The 15,157-nt window shown below is 34.9% G+C and overlaps 1 protein-coding gene across 4 annotated transcripts in view; it reads left to right on the top strand.

The window, feature by feature from the left end:
• The window catches only part of LOC138715218 (receptor-type tyrosine-protein phosphatase S-like), a 476,906-nt gene that overhangs the window by 387,502 nt on the left and 74,247 nt on the right, over window positions 1–15,157 (top strand). The gene's annotated exons all lie outside the window — the stretch shown is intronic.

The raw sequence follows: 15,157 nt of genomic DNA, 5'->3' as shown, positions 1-15,157 counted from the left end.
TCTTTCCCTTACACTCATTCACTCTTTACTATGTATATAATCTCTTACTTCTGTCCTCATTTAAATTGATCTGTATTCCTGCTGTAAAACCTAATGACTTAATTTACCGTATTTCATTAAAAAATTACACTTCTACAGCTCCTTTCTTGATTTTCAGTTCACTTATATCGAACACACTCTGTTTCTAATAATACTTGTTGCTAATCCTTACTACGCCATTATCCAATCGGATTGTTATTATGTCTGTTTCTTACGTGCATTACATGTTATTATCTCACTTTGCTTTGTTATCGTGGCTATCCTCCTCCACTATACTCCTCGCCTATTTTCATTATCTCTGTCATCTCACTTAACTTTCTACTACTTTCTCCTAATTTATTACGGTATCTATTATATTTACAAGATCATCTGTATCCTTAACCTTCGCTGGACCAGAATCATCAACTTCACCTGTAACTTATAAACTCGCCTTCTTTCTTCTTCTCTTCACCTCTCTACATTATTTCATCCCTTGCACTAACAAAATCACTTTCACGTTCCATCTCTGCACTGACCTTCATTCCCCCTAAGCTATTTAATTCACTTCTCGAATCACTAGAATTTTTACTCGTGTCACTACACTTCATTCCACTTGTGATACTTAAGCTGTTCTTATCCATTCTATTGACATATATTTTCTTCTTATGTATTATTGGTCTCAACATTTCGGTAGGCCATATTTACAATGCATACTGAAATGGAAATATATTATAATCGTAGTAATTTTTTTAATTTTTTACTGAAGACGACATTGTTGCGTCTTGTGACATACACGAGACAAAGATGGAGAACACGAGAAACAGAACGAGACAAACGAACAAGGAAGGGAAATATGGTTATAAGGTATTAACGTGAGAAGTTGCCCATTGATTTGAAATTTAAAAAAATATATATGACCCATTTATGTCCATAACTTTTTTTCTTGATTGTTTTCATAATTTTACTAATTTTAGTTTATACATAACTTATCCAAGGAGTGACTTTCTATAAATAAAATTTTATTTGTCCTCTTTGTTACTGTATACAGCCTATTGCGAAAACGCAACACTAAGCACTTACGATATCAGTATTGCTTTAAATTACAGTAGGTTCATAGAACGTTTTGAAATTAAATATAATGTAATATTTATGTCTTATATCTATAATTTTATAAATTAAACTTCACAAATAATTGTCAATCAAGGTTATTTTAAGATTAAATTCTAATAACATAATATTCAAATTCAGTAAATGAAGAGGTCAAATTACTTTATTGTCAAACACCTGGCATTAGAAAACAACAACAACAACAAATTCAGTAAATGATGTACAAACAGTGCCAAAAGAGAGACTACACTCTAGTACAGTGGTCGTCAGCACTCGCTGAAATAGGTAAAGAGTAAGCAGTGTATTGCATTATGTACCATTATGCGGGAGAAAGCATACTCGCCAGCAGCCACGGATACATGCTGGTGCTATAAGAGACCTGCAGGGAAGAGACGCTAGCCCGAGAGTGCATTGTGCTGATGGCTGCTGCTGTAGTACATAAATCACAAAAATATTGTTTAGAATCCAGTCACTATTTTATAACAGTTAATTTTACATGAAAAGTAAGAAAGCATTTTTCATGGAGGGCAACTTCACATTTTGTGCATTTCTTCATTGGCGTAGATTTTCATATAATGCATCTTGTCCTATTCTGTGATTGTCGAATCGAGAGCCCAAGGAAACCCTGCTGGCCATAGGTGTCTTCACAGGACCAGTTTTACTTACTGGTTGGCCGAATCTCTGCAATATTTTAATAGATATGTTCCTTCAGAATTCCAATAGGTCTAGTGTATCTAGTGGCTCTAGTGGATCTTCTGTAAAGGTGCCAAGCATTCTGCAGTGATACATCCAGACTCCGGAGGAAAATAGGCCACCACTATTTCTTTGAACAGATGTTGGTTCTATAGCTGGATACGTTTTGATCCATTCTATCCGTGCCGTTCATATGTGAATTGTAAGTTTTTATCAAAAAAGCGTTGTGAAATTTGCACTTTCTTCTTTTGAGAAGCTGAATAGCGAGATGCATTTGCAAGTGGTTCTGTGCTTTCACAATTAGACACCATGGTAACAATGGACTTGTCATTCCATCTACAAAGTACCAAGGGCGTACATATGTCATATGAGCTCCTATTTTTTTTTCTTCATGTCAGTGACATGACTAAGCGAACATGATTCAATTCTATTTCCCCATATGGTACCTGTTAGTCCCTTCCATTTCTGTAAATGCGTTCACTCTCTTCAAAGATGTAAAATAATTGTCTGCAAAAATGTGATAGGAAAGTATGTTCTTTTCCTTGTCCTTTTTAGGTAGTGTCCACAAACTGCAGTAATACTCCACTTCCAAGGCCATACTCTGCTTTATAATTGCTCTGTTGACCTTTAGCACCCTGGTAAATGTCAAAATCAACGAAGTAACCAACTTTGAAATTCATACACCAGACTTTATAGGGTCATTCCATATCAAATCAACAAGGCGCTCAACCCGACCGACTCAGATTTCTTTCAAATTTTGAGGGTTGTTTTACCTGCCGCTCTAACTAAAACTGCCGAGTTTCATATGTCCTGTGCTTTTCGTTTTCTGTCAGTGGCATTTCAAACATGAAGAAAAATCATATTTTTGTAAGCACGCCGCTTCAATTAAAATTATATATCTCAACAACGTCTCCAGATAAATTTACAAAAATTGGGTGATACATTCTTAATATGTGATAGTTTTTATTGCTAATATTGTTTTCTGCATATATTCAATTACACTAAAAAAACATGGTGAAACAATTTTCATATATTCATATTTAAAAATGCGGGGGTTCTATTTTAAGGAAAAAAATATATAGTACGCCTCAATTAGTGATATAATGAACTGATAAGTTTCAACTCGGAATCATCATAGGTTACAAAGATAAAAATTATTATGTCACTGCAAGCGTAAGCTAACCGTATAAGTCGCGATAATTATGTCCCACACATTCGTTGTATTTAATTATATTTGATCATATTCTTGAATGTCGCTATGTAATTTAACATGTATTACATAATTCGAATTTTTTAAATTATTACTTGAAATAAATTATTGTCACATGGATTTTGTTAAACCTGAAGTTCTGTAAGAAATGCTTACCTTTCATTGCTGAGATGAAATAGCCTGATCATCTTTCCAGACAGGATGCTGCGTTGTTTCAGCAGCATTTTAAAACTACTTAGCAAGTATAATACCCATCCTAAACAGCAGGACTGTATGAAACTTTTGTTCCAGGCACTGCGGTGGATTTTGCAAATCGAAGAGCAAGCATTTTTTCCTCTTCAGTATAGCTTTTTTCAGTCACATAAACGGTATTAATGTTTGAGAGATGATCTGTTGTCCAGTTGTACAATTCCCTAGGTGTAGTTATTTGTTTATTGGATGGTCTCTGCAAACTAGCACAAACCGCAAACCTTTTAAGTGTCCCACCTACAACGTCGCATGCTCTTTTGCCATGCGATATGCAAAAATAATGCAATTCTGTTGGAAATCCAAAATCTTCTTCATGTAATGTGAGGTTCAGGAAATTTTTTCCTATTTTTATACTGAGCAGAGAATCCTTCGGAGAAATACATAATTTTTGTGGTGAATTACAGATGTTAGTTTTAATGACTCCATTAGATATTTTTTAAACAGATGTACAGCTGTAGTGTCATATTTCGGGCAGTGTGAAATTATTACCAGATTTTTAATAGAGACTGTATCGGATGACGATTCGTTATAATATGTTACGAAAGTATGAATGGTTGTCTGCACATTAGTCCTATGATATGACTGAATTTCATCTTGGATTACGAAATAATAGTTTTCAGCGAAGTCGCATAACACAACAAGCTGGCATGGCTGTAGAAATGATTTCATATCACGTAGAAACTTACTTTGTTCAGATGATATAAATGAGTGAGTCAGTAAATCACCAAGTTTCTGCAAGAGACAGTCGAAAAATTTGTCTGTGGGTTTCATTATGGTCTCAAGCATTGATCGGTCAGTCGTCGTCTACTACTTGTAGGTCACTGATTCACTGAAGTTTTATACGAAACATTTCTCTAAACCCTCTCTTATTTTGAATGGTTCAGGACATTCTGTACATTTCCTGAACAAGCAATTTATATGAGGAGGATTGCACACCATAGTAGCCAAGAAATGTTAAGTTGGAAGGTATAAAGAAAAATTTTCTTGAAATCCACGTAGACCTGAAACTTTAATAAATTGCTTCCGGCATAAGTTTTACATTATGATAAGGACACAAACACAGACAGTATAGTTCCACTAACTCCAGCTAGAATACAATTTCTTGGTCAGGGTTAGAATTTTTAAACACTGCATATAATTAATTTCTGCTCATGTGATTTACTCCCTGATTCTTTAATCACAACAAATATTTCTTACCAGGCATCATTCTGCTTATCTCGTCAGAACAACAGAATTCTTTAACTTTACTGGCAACAGCCGCGAGCAAGGGTTTTCCAGGTTTCGGATTTGGTGAACACAAAATTCCCTTTCCCTTTGCTAAGACTTTTGCTTTCCGAATTATGTATTCGAAAGCTGAAAGAAACTCTTTTTTACATTATTTACGCTCCAGCTTTTAGGTAGTAGCGTTAAAATGGTGATTTTCTCACTTTTACCTGAATTTTGAAAATTTTCCTGCAACTGAGACAAAATTTGAGAATCAGAAAGGTCCTGGTTCCACGGCGTCTTTAATATCGAAGACTTTATCTTTTACAATATTTTCAAATTTCTGTCTCTTATATTTCTCTTGTTGTAGACTTTCTTGTTTAATAAGGAATATACCTTGGTCAAAAAGACTTGTATTTAATGAACTTACAATTTTGCTGTAGAGTCGACGTATTCTTCTTCTCTGCGTAATAGCATCATATTATATTTTTATTCCTTTGCGACACATAGCGCACACCTTTTGTTCCTGTTTTAAATTAGGAAATACATGAAGCATCCACGATATAACACTTCTTAAATTTTTCCTCTAATTACAATGCCCTGATTTCTCGAAGGGATTGCAGCAAACATAGGCCTATAACTTAAAACGCAACTCCATTACATCGCACAAAACTACCACATACTACAAAAACTAACGACACTGCACTTGAAACAGATTGCACGTTTTATATAAATTGAAGACTATATAAACTGCCACTCATGACGGCCTGACAGATCGATGACGCAGCTTATCAGACAAGTACGAACTCGTGCGCATGCAGTGTTGTGTAAGACGGGTTTAAGTGCTACAAACCAATACATTGATATATTTTTTTTTACTGATATTCCTGAAACGTTTCCAAAATGAAACTTACACCAAGGGGAGAATACTCTTACCTCTATAACATATATTTTTCGCGAAATAATTTATGTCCCGCATTTATAGATATTCAATGTTAAAATGTGTTTCACGTAACTATTCAATAAAGAATTCATTACTTTGATACAACCCTATTTTTATTGAGACGTATGATCCATTAGCTTTAAAATAAGCCCAAGTTTAAGATTCTACCTCAATTAGAAGAAAAGTTATGAATTATTTTTGTTGACATAGTATGCGATATTTTTACATTTTTTCTCTTATTGACAGAATTGCTGTATGGATATCGTGCATTATTGAGGGCTAAAATTTCACATAATTAATTAACTTAAGGTTCTTTACCATCCCACCAAATTTAATGAAAATCTGAGGTGGTCGGGTTGAAAAGTCCACTTTTTTGTGTTGATTTGACATGGAATGGCCCTATAGCCAAATCGTATTGGCTTTCCCCTAATATAAGTACTGCTTTAGGCTATGATGTCCAAAATAAGGAATCATCCCCTCATCGACGCTTGATTGACATACTTCACATTTCAAAAAATTTTCTCTCAATGCTTTTAGAAGTGGCCTTAGTTTAGACAACTTGTCTTTTTATCTTAGTTGAAGTTGTCATTGAAATGAAGATTCCGCGTTATTTCTTCAAATCTCGTGTGTCTCATTGCATTGGCTATAGCTGTATTGTGGGTGTCAGGGCGTTCTTCTCAATACATTCTCTGGCGAGGAACTGTGTTATATCCACTAATCACTAATATTGCTAGAAAAGTTTTCAGTTCTTCAACTGAAAGCTGAAATTGTGGTCTACCCTTCTGTACGGCATATAGCACACTTTGTTACTATGTCTTCCAGCATATCATGTGAAAAATAATTGAAACAATCTAGTGGGCTTACTGGCCTGTCAACATACTATGGTTAAAAAGCAATGGTTTTTCATCTTTTAATTTCTCTCTCATTGTCGTGTTAGCAGGAAAATTTTCTTTACTTAACTGTCTCGCTAACAACTTTTTCTCACCACGTTGACTATTTCCACTTACATTCTGTCTCACTAGTCATTACAGCTTAATCTGATTGCAGATTGCAGGCTGTTGAAAGTTCACTGGTATCAGTAATTCTCAAAACCTCCTCATGTTGAGACTGAAACACTCACGCAATATGAAGTAAGGCTTACATATGTCTGTAATATCTTGCAAATACAACTATTTTGGTATGTTATAAACAAATATTTACATAGCCTATGATATTAAGTAAAAACAAAATAATACATTTTCTTCGACATGGTGTATGCGAATATGTCAATACTCCGATGTGTAAATTCATTTCTCTCTCATTGCCACATGAAACTGAAATGTAAGTTAATTATTGTGCAGCAGACTCTTTTGATTCTTCTAGTATACTGAATAATGAAATGAAAGTTAATTTTATAATTCATTTCTTTGCATTGTTGTAGATCAATAATTAATGCAGCATATTGCGAAAACGCAACACTAGGCAAAAATGGGTAAGTGAGTAACAATCAAACATACGAGTATATTATTATCAGGGAACGGATTTATATGGACTAAAAATATATGAAATATGTAAATATATATGTAGTTATTTTTACCAAAATATGGAATTAAATATGGATTTTTACCAAAATATGGAATTAAATATGGACTTAAAATTATAAAAAAATGACTATGTACGTTAAATATTGGTACATTTTAATCAAACTAAACAAAAAATATAATGGACGTACCTTATCTTCCAATGTAGTTTCAACAAAACACAATTTTTATTGTCTGTTACCATAACAATAGGTTACAAACATTTCTTTCAAGTGCTGAAAAGTGAATCTTCTTCTATTGTCTCTGAGGATAGATTTATACTGACTAAAAGAGCGTTCGACGTCACAAGAAGTAACTGGTACATAATTCAATTTCACAATGTCTGCTGGGGATAAGTCCAAGTTAATCTTCACTGTTGATTCACCACTCATCACAGCAACAACCTTTTGTAGTTCTTCATATCCAGGGTTTTTTGAAAGTACAGTGTCCACCTTAGCTCTTACTGCATCTGCAACTTTACCTCTACCACGATTCAGTTGTTCCACAGTACTATTTATAATTTCAAAACTTTCAGATAGTGAAAGGTGCCTATTTTGGAGACTTTTGAGCGTTTTTATGATGCATGAAAATGTATGCTGAATGTGAGCTAAGTCATTCTTCACACTTATGTCACAGGTAACTGTTTTCGCAGTATCAATTGAGACTGCATCTTCAGAGTCCAATGCAAGGAGAACATTGTTAATAGAGTCTATATGTTCGGCATAATATTCAACTGCTTCTAGCCATGTACCCCATCTAGTTAAAATTGGCTTTGGTGGCAATGGAATTTCAGGGTACATTTCTTTCAACACGTTAACTCTACTGGGAGCTTTGAGAAATACTTTTTTCACTGATGAAATCAACAAATCTACTTTAGGGAAATTGTCTCTGACCACTTCTGCCACACGATGAAATGCATGCGCCACACAAGTAAAATGAGTCAATTTAGGATATACAACAGATAATGCTTGTCCAGCTTTGACCATATAAGGGGCAGCATCGCTAATAAAGAATAACACATTATCGTACATAATACCCTTTGGCCACAGGATACCCATAGCTTCGTTGAACAGTTTAACTATAGTTCTGTTATTGCACTTTTCTAGAACATCACAATGTAAAAGAATTCGTTCAGAATATTGTTCACTTAACAAACCGATAACTACATTACCAACAAGTCTACCTTCTTTGTCGGGAGTCTCATCAATGGAAACCCAAATTGAACTATCTTTAATTTCATCTCTTATCTTCTGTATTGTCTCATCGTAGATGGATGGAGCATAGTCTTCCTAAGTGTTGACTCATCCGGGATTGTATGTTGAGTATATTTTTCAAGGAATTCCCTGAAGACCTTATTCTTTAGTTTGTAGAGAGGAATATCAGCAGAGATGAGAGAACGGCACAGGTCGATGTTAAACTCAGATCTTACATTCGATGTTGTTGGTTGTGTTAAAAACAATTGTCTCTGCTTGGAATTTAGTTGTTTGTTGGCCTGATGTTTACTAGTTGTAATGTGTTGTTGCACCAGGAACTTTTGTGTAGATGATACTGCACACTGACACAAATTGCAAAATAATATTTTATTGTCAGTTGATAAACCATCTTCTTTAAATTCTGAAATGTAACTTGTTAGTTTTGATTTTAAATTGACTGAATGACGTACTTTTGGCATATTTACCGTCTTTATAGTATGATTTACAAAACTGAACCTATGTGTACTCTGACTGGCATTTAACTGTTGAGCTGCACAACTGAAGTCTGTTAAAAATTTTAAATTAAATTAATACAGTTTTGTAACTTACTTTCCCATTGTTGATAGGACTGCTAATTTTCAAATAACTCTGATGTTAAAGGGATTACTGAACATGTGTTTAAATCTCTATTGTTGAAATGTATTTTTAAAAGTTAATGGAATTTTGTTTTGTTTTATTGTTAAACCTAATATAATATGGACTGTTTTATATGAAATATGGAAAATATATGGAAATTAACGAAAATATGTACTAAACTCTAAAATATGGAAAAATATGGAAAATAAAAGTAGGATTTTTCAACCCTACACATTGTGAAACATAAAGATAATGCAAAATATAAATTATATTAGCTTTATAAGTAAATATGTATTTACATATAAATCCTTTCCCTGATTATTATTAACTCACATAATATAAAAATAACGCAATTCAGCATTAATGTGAAAGTAATGATTAAAGGGGCATATGGATGTGCTGTGTGGTGTAGTCAACTGTCTTAAAACATGTTTGAACCTCTCAAGTGACACTAATAAATCATCACTCTTGAGGCATATGAAATTTAAAATTCTTATGTATATTGTCATGCTTCATCTTGCGCATGTCGACCCAGTTGAAGTGAAAAACGTCTTTTTTGCGAAATTAATAGAAAAAACCTCAGAATTTTGGGTCGGCTCAGGCCAACCTGGCCCACCCTCTAAAGCCACCACTGAATGACTCAATGTCTCGATGTGCAATGCTGTATCTGTGTACCATTTTGTGCTAAAATTTAATAATGATCACACAACTGCAACTGTATGTCGACTTACTTCCACAAAAGACTTAATATAAGTGAGGTGAGCTGACCTTCGGAGCTAATGATGTGTTATTTCATTAGAAAGAGCAAGCTCTCTGCGTAATTGGAGCCTATAAGGAAATCAAACAAGAACCCAAGATAGCTGAGTTTTGATTTCTCTATCAATTCTGCCTGTATTATGCTTTGGCCCTTCATTTCTTTAAACAAAATTACTTAATGCCAATAATAATAATAATAATAATAATAATAATAATAATAATAATAATAATAATAATAATAATAATAATAATTGTCAGAAACCAGTGTACAAGGCCTGGATATGACATTGTCAGGTTCGATAATATACACACGCACACATACACTCACACATGCACAAACTTAACACAAATAAATATAGTCAAGTAAACAAATAATTATAAGCAAATAAACATACATAATCAAATAAACAAACACTGAGAAATAAACAAAACAAACACTGGGAGATAAACAGAGTATGCTGTAGGTTAACACATTTATTTAAGGACAAAAGGTATAATTAAAATACAAAGAGACAAATTAAAATATAAAGAAAGGGTTACATTTCTAAAATATAATATTTACATCACACTCCATGAATTCACTCACTGAATAGAAAGGTGTGTTCAGCAACCATCTATGTATGCAGGACTTAAACCTATTTATTGGTAACTTTCTCGCCTCCAATGGTAGCTTATTAAATATATTTATGCCATTAAAAAAGCAGGTATTTGAGCTCACACTCAATCTGCACCTTGTGTAATCTAATTTATCTTTATTTCTAGTGTTGAAAGAATGTATATCTGATCTAGTCTGATAAAAATCTATTTTGGATCTAAGGAATATCAAGGTTCTGTAAATGAATAGATTGTAAACTGACATTACTTTTAACTCTGGAAATAGTGGTCTAGATGATTCCTTGGTATTTTTATTGAATATTACCCTCAGTGCTCTTTTTTGTAGTAATAAGATGCTATTGACTCCTGTTGCACTTTCCCATATATGAATTCCATAGTTAATGTGAGATTCAAGCAGTGCAAAATATACCTGTCTGAGAGTTTCTGTTGAAACCAATTGCCTTAACTTCCTAAAAACAAAAATTACCCTCGACAATTTAATACATATACTTTCTATGTGTTTGTGCCATCCTAATTTTGGATCCAAATAAAAACCTAACAGTTTAACATAAGATATTTCATTATCTAGTGTGTTGGGAAGGCCTAAGATTAGTTTCTGGGTTTTTTCTTCATTAAGCACTAACTTGTTTGAGTGAAACCATTGCTTAGCTATGTTAAGATTATTAATCTGTAACAACTTTAACTGGTTAAGATCTGAGTGAGATGTTATTAAGGTGGTATCATCTGCATACATGATTAGATCTTGAGGCAGACTGAGTGGTAAATCACTTATTAATATAAGAAAGAGAAAAGGGCCTAATATGCTGCCTTGAGGAACTCCATTAGTGACAAGTCTCACATCAGAGAGCTTGTTTGATATACAGGGTGTTTCAAAAATAGAGGGCATAATTTCAGGTATGTATTCCCCATATGTAGACAGTACGAAAAGTTCATTACAACAGGTGTCCGGAAATGCTTGGTTTCCGAGTTATGGCCTTCAAAACATTAATATTCACCGGAACGTTTTTCTTCCCGCAGGTAGTTGTCTTTACAACAGATGTTCAAAATGTCCGCCTCCTGCTAAAATGTCCACCTCCTGATTGAATACAGGCCTCACATCGATGTCTCATGGCCCTGCGGACACGATCCCAAATTCCAGGAGTATTGCGTATTTCCTCACAACCTGCCACAATTCGATTCCGAAGGGATTCCATGTCAGGCACCGGAGACGAATACAATAATGATTTTAAATGGCTCTACAAGTAGAAATCAATAGGGTTGAAATCAGGTGAGCGTGGAGGCCAAGCAATTGGGCCACCTCTACCTATCCATCGATTAGCACCTCTCCTGGTACAAACGACGAGCCAGCGCAGCATTGCCGTCTGCCTTACCGTACATGAAGTGCACTTCTGCCAGCTCCTGATTTTAGTACATGTCGCAAGTACAACGCCAAACACAACACTCAATGTACTCTTCGCCTCGGAATCAACTGTTAGAGTGTCCTCTGTTAATATCTTCTGTCACGGCACCTATCTGAGGGAAGAAAAACGTTCCGGTGAATATCACTGTTTTGAGGGCCATAACTCGGAAAGCAAGGATTTTCGGACACATGTTGTAATGAACTTTTTGTATTGTCTACATGTGAGGCATACATACCTGAAATTATGCCCTCTATTTTTGAAACACCCTGTATTAACAATTTGTCTTCTATTTTTTAAATAAGATCTGATAAGGTTTAAACTTTCTCCTCTAATACCATAGTGTTGCAACTTAGCTATTAAAAGATCGTGGGATATGCAATCAAATGCTTTAGTAAGATCACACAGTGTTAAAGAGACACATTTTTTATTTTCAAATGCTGTAATGATTTCTTTGACCAGGTATTCCAGGGCTAATACTGTGGATTTATTCTTTTGGAAACCGAACTGCCTAGGTGAGATAAGTTGGTGTTGGACGAACCATTCATTCATTTGCTTGTATAGGAGAGATTCAATAATTTTTGAGAAACTTGGGACAAGGCTAATAGGTCTGTAGCTGGACACTGCGTTTATATCACCTCGTTTGTATATGGGTATTACTTTAGAAAGTTTCAAGCAATCTGGAAAGGACTTTTCATGGATGCATATATTGATTAAAAGAGTTAATGGTATGACAATTAAATTCACTATTTTTTTAATGAAGAAGTTAGAGAAGCCGAAAATATCAGAGCTATGAGAGGGAGAGAGTTCAGCAGCTGCTTTCATAACTTCATCTTCTGTCACACTACTCCAAGTAAATTCTCCTTCAGGAGCAGTGCTAATATAATGCTGAGGTATATCACCATCAAATTTGTCAGCAATGTCCTCAATTGATTTGATACAGAATTCATTAAATGCATAAGGATCTATTTGAACATTTTTTGTGTTGTTGGTCATGTTAGTTTCTTGCTTGATGATTTTCCATGCTGATTTACATTTATTGCCAGAGGAGTTAATATAATTATCATACATGCTTCTTTTCGCCTCATTAATTTTCTTTTTATATTCTTTTTTTGAAATTGAATATTTTCTCTTTGCCGCCTCAGCTTTAGTGCACATATAGGCTGTATGGTGGGCAAGTACCGAATTGTTTAAAGCTTTGAGTTCTTTTAGTGTACCATCTTGAATTAGATAGACTTGCATCAACTTTTTTTCTGTGTTGTAATGGGAAACAGGTTTCAAAGCAATTTAGAAGGTGATTTACAAAATTCAGAAATGATATGTCAACCTCTGTGCAAATGATTAATGGGTTCCAATCTATTGAACTTACCATATCACAAAATTTTACAAAATTGCTGTCACTAAAGTTACGTAGTAGTACGTATTCATTCTTGTCATGAGATAAATGTCTTTCTACCTTAACATGCATTATAAGGCCAGAGTGATCAGAGAAACAAAAGTTGTGGGGAGATACTTCACAGTACATTTGTGGGATATCAGTAAAAAAGTAATCAAGACATGCTTCATACCTAGTTGGGCTAAGGGTAGTGGGATACAAATTATAGGACCTAAGCAAGTTTGAGAAGTATCCTGCTTCATTACTTGATTGAGTAAGATCAATATTTAAATCCGTACCATAATTATTTTAGTATTACATTTACTAATGGCAGCTAGGATTGCATCAAAGTTTTTGAAGGACAATGGAATATCTCCATTTGGTGAATGGTAAAGTGATACTAGAGTAATATTGTGGTCACTTAATGTGATCGCACAGACCTCACATATTTTATCAATACAGTAAGCCTCTAGATTTATTACTTTGAATTTCAGATTCTTTTTTATGAAAATACATACACCACCGTTTTTTAATCCTGTGCGACAATATGCACTCCCTAATTGAAATTTGATAGAAATATGAAGTGAGATTTCTGTTGCAGTTAACCAATGCTCATTAACACAAATTAGATCCGGATTTTCACTTGTACTTATCAGTTCCATGTTGGGTGCCTTATTCCGTAGACTTTGGACATTTATATGGATTAGTTTGAGCATAAACATGGACATAAAAAATCCTCCAAATGGGCTGGTTTCTTCGGGTTTCTACTGGAGGTGCGAGTGATCTCTGATGATTCCCCTGTTGTATGTAGATGCGACGTCACTTGATTGTCGATCTCTGCGTCAGACACCTCAGGTAGTTCTCTCCTGTCTACTGTTCCGTTGATGGCTTCGGTGTCTTCTGTCTGGTCTTCTCTGCATGTAGTCCCCTTGATGACATCGTCGTCTCCTTCTAGCAAGTCTCACATTTGAGTAGTCCCCTTTGTATCGTCGTCTTCTTCTGTAGAGTCTTCCGTGGCCGGTCTTGTCCTGTCTGCTGTTTCCTTCATGGCTGCGTTGTCTTCTGTCGATTCAACTCTGCACGTAGTCCCCTTGATGACATCATCGTCTCCTTCTAACAAGTCTCCCCTGTCTGCAGTTCCCTTTACATTGTAGTCTTCTTCTGTAGAGACTTCCGCACATGGCCTTGTCCAGTCCATCACAATGGGCTCCTTCGATGAACTCGCAATTATATCCAGTATTTCGCTCATAATTTTTTCTCCCATTAATTGTTTTCCAAGATTATTTAGATGAAGACCGTGTCTAGTAAATTTATTCCTGTCCAGATTTAAGTCAATTATTCTCACATTCCTGAAGATTTCCATCCTTTTTTTTAATCTGTCGTTAAATGAATTGACTTCTTTGTTAACACAGGACGAGGCCATCAGATCATATTTATGAGGGGCACTAATAAAGAGGACATTCGTGTGGCTGCACTTATTTCCTAGTGATGTCAGGTTTCTAATAGCATGCGTGGCATTGTTTTTACTAATATCATTTGCACCACCCCACACTACCACAAAGTCATTTCCTGTTAAATGTTTAATGTCTGATTTTGCACTTTCTACGATGTGCTTTGTTCCGGCATTGGGTTTCACATAGCCAATCACATTGATTGAAATTTTACTGCAATGCTTTGTTCTCTGAACAACCTCTGGCGTGACTATCACCAATAACCATAATATTGTGCTTCTTCGTTGCTGGTAGGGTTACACTTCTTTGTTCACTTCTCCCGCCATGTTGTTTCTCTTTATGGAGTGTGTTGTCATTCATTTGATCACTTTGAAGCACTTCATAACGATTCACAATCACTGGGATGGGTTGAGGTGTGGCGTAATTAAAATCATTTATATTCTTTGATTTAGTCCCATTTTTATATACTACCGGTACTTTAGTCCAGTCAGTCACTACCAAGGAACTTCCTTCTCTCACGGCATTGAAATTGGGCCTACAGATTTCATTCTTCTGTTGTTGCTGTAAGGTAAAACCGTCTTCTTGCAGAATTTTAATTATTTCACGTGCTGATAGTAATTCCTGTTGCAGATCATCCACTTTATTTGCCAAACAGCAGCACTTTAAACAAGTTTCTGAATTTAGAATCCTATAATTACCGTAAAACTCAGGAGCAATATGTCTCTTAATGACAGCATGGAGCTAGAACCAAA

This window comes from Periplaneta americana, chromosome 15 (assembly GCF_040183065.1).
Source record: "Periplaneta americana isolate PAMFEO1 chromosome 15, P.americana_PAMFEO1_priV1, whole genome shotgun sequence".
NCBI lineage: Eukaryota > Metazoa > Arthropoda > Insecta > Blattodea > Blattidae > Periplaneta > Periplaneta americana.
The sequence above is the reverse complement of the archived record's forward strand: the minus strand, read 5'-3'. Positions and strand labels throughout refer to the sequence as shown.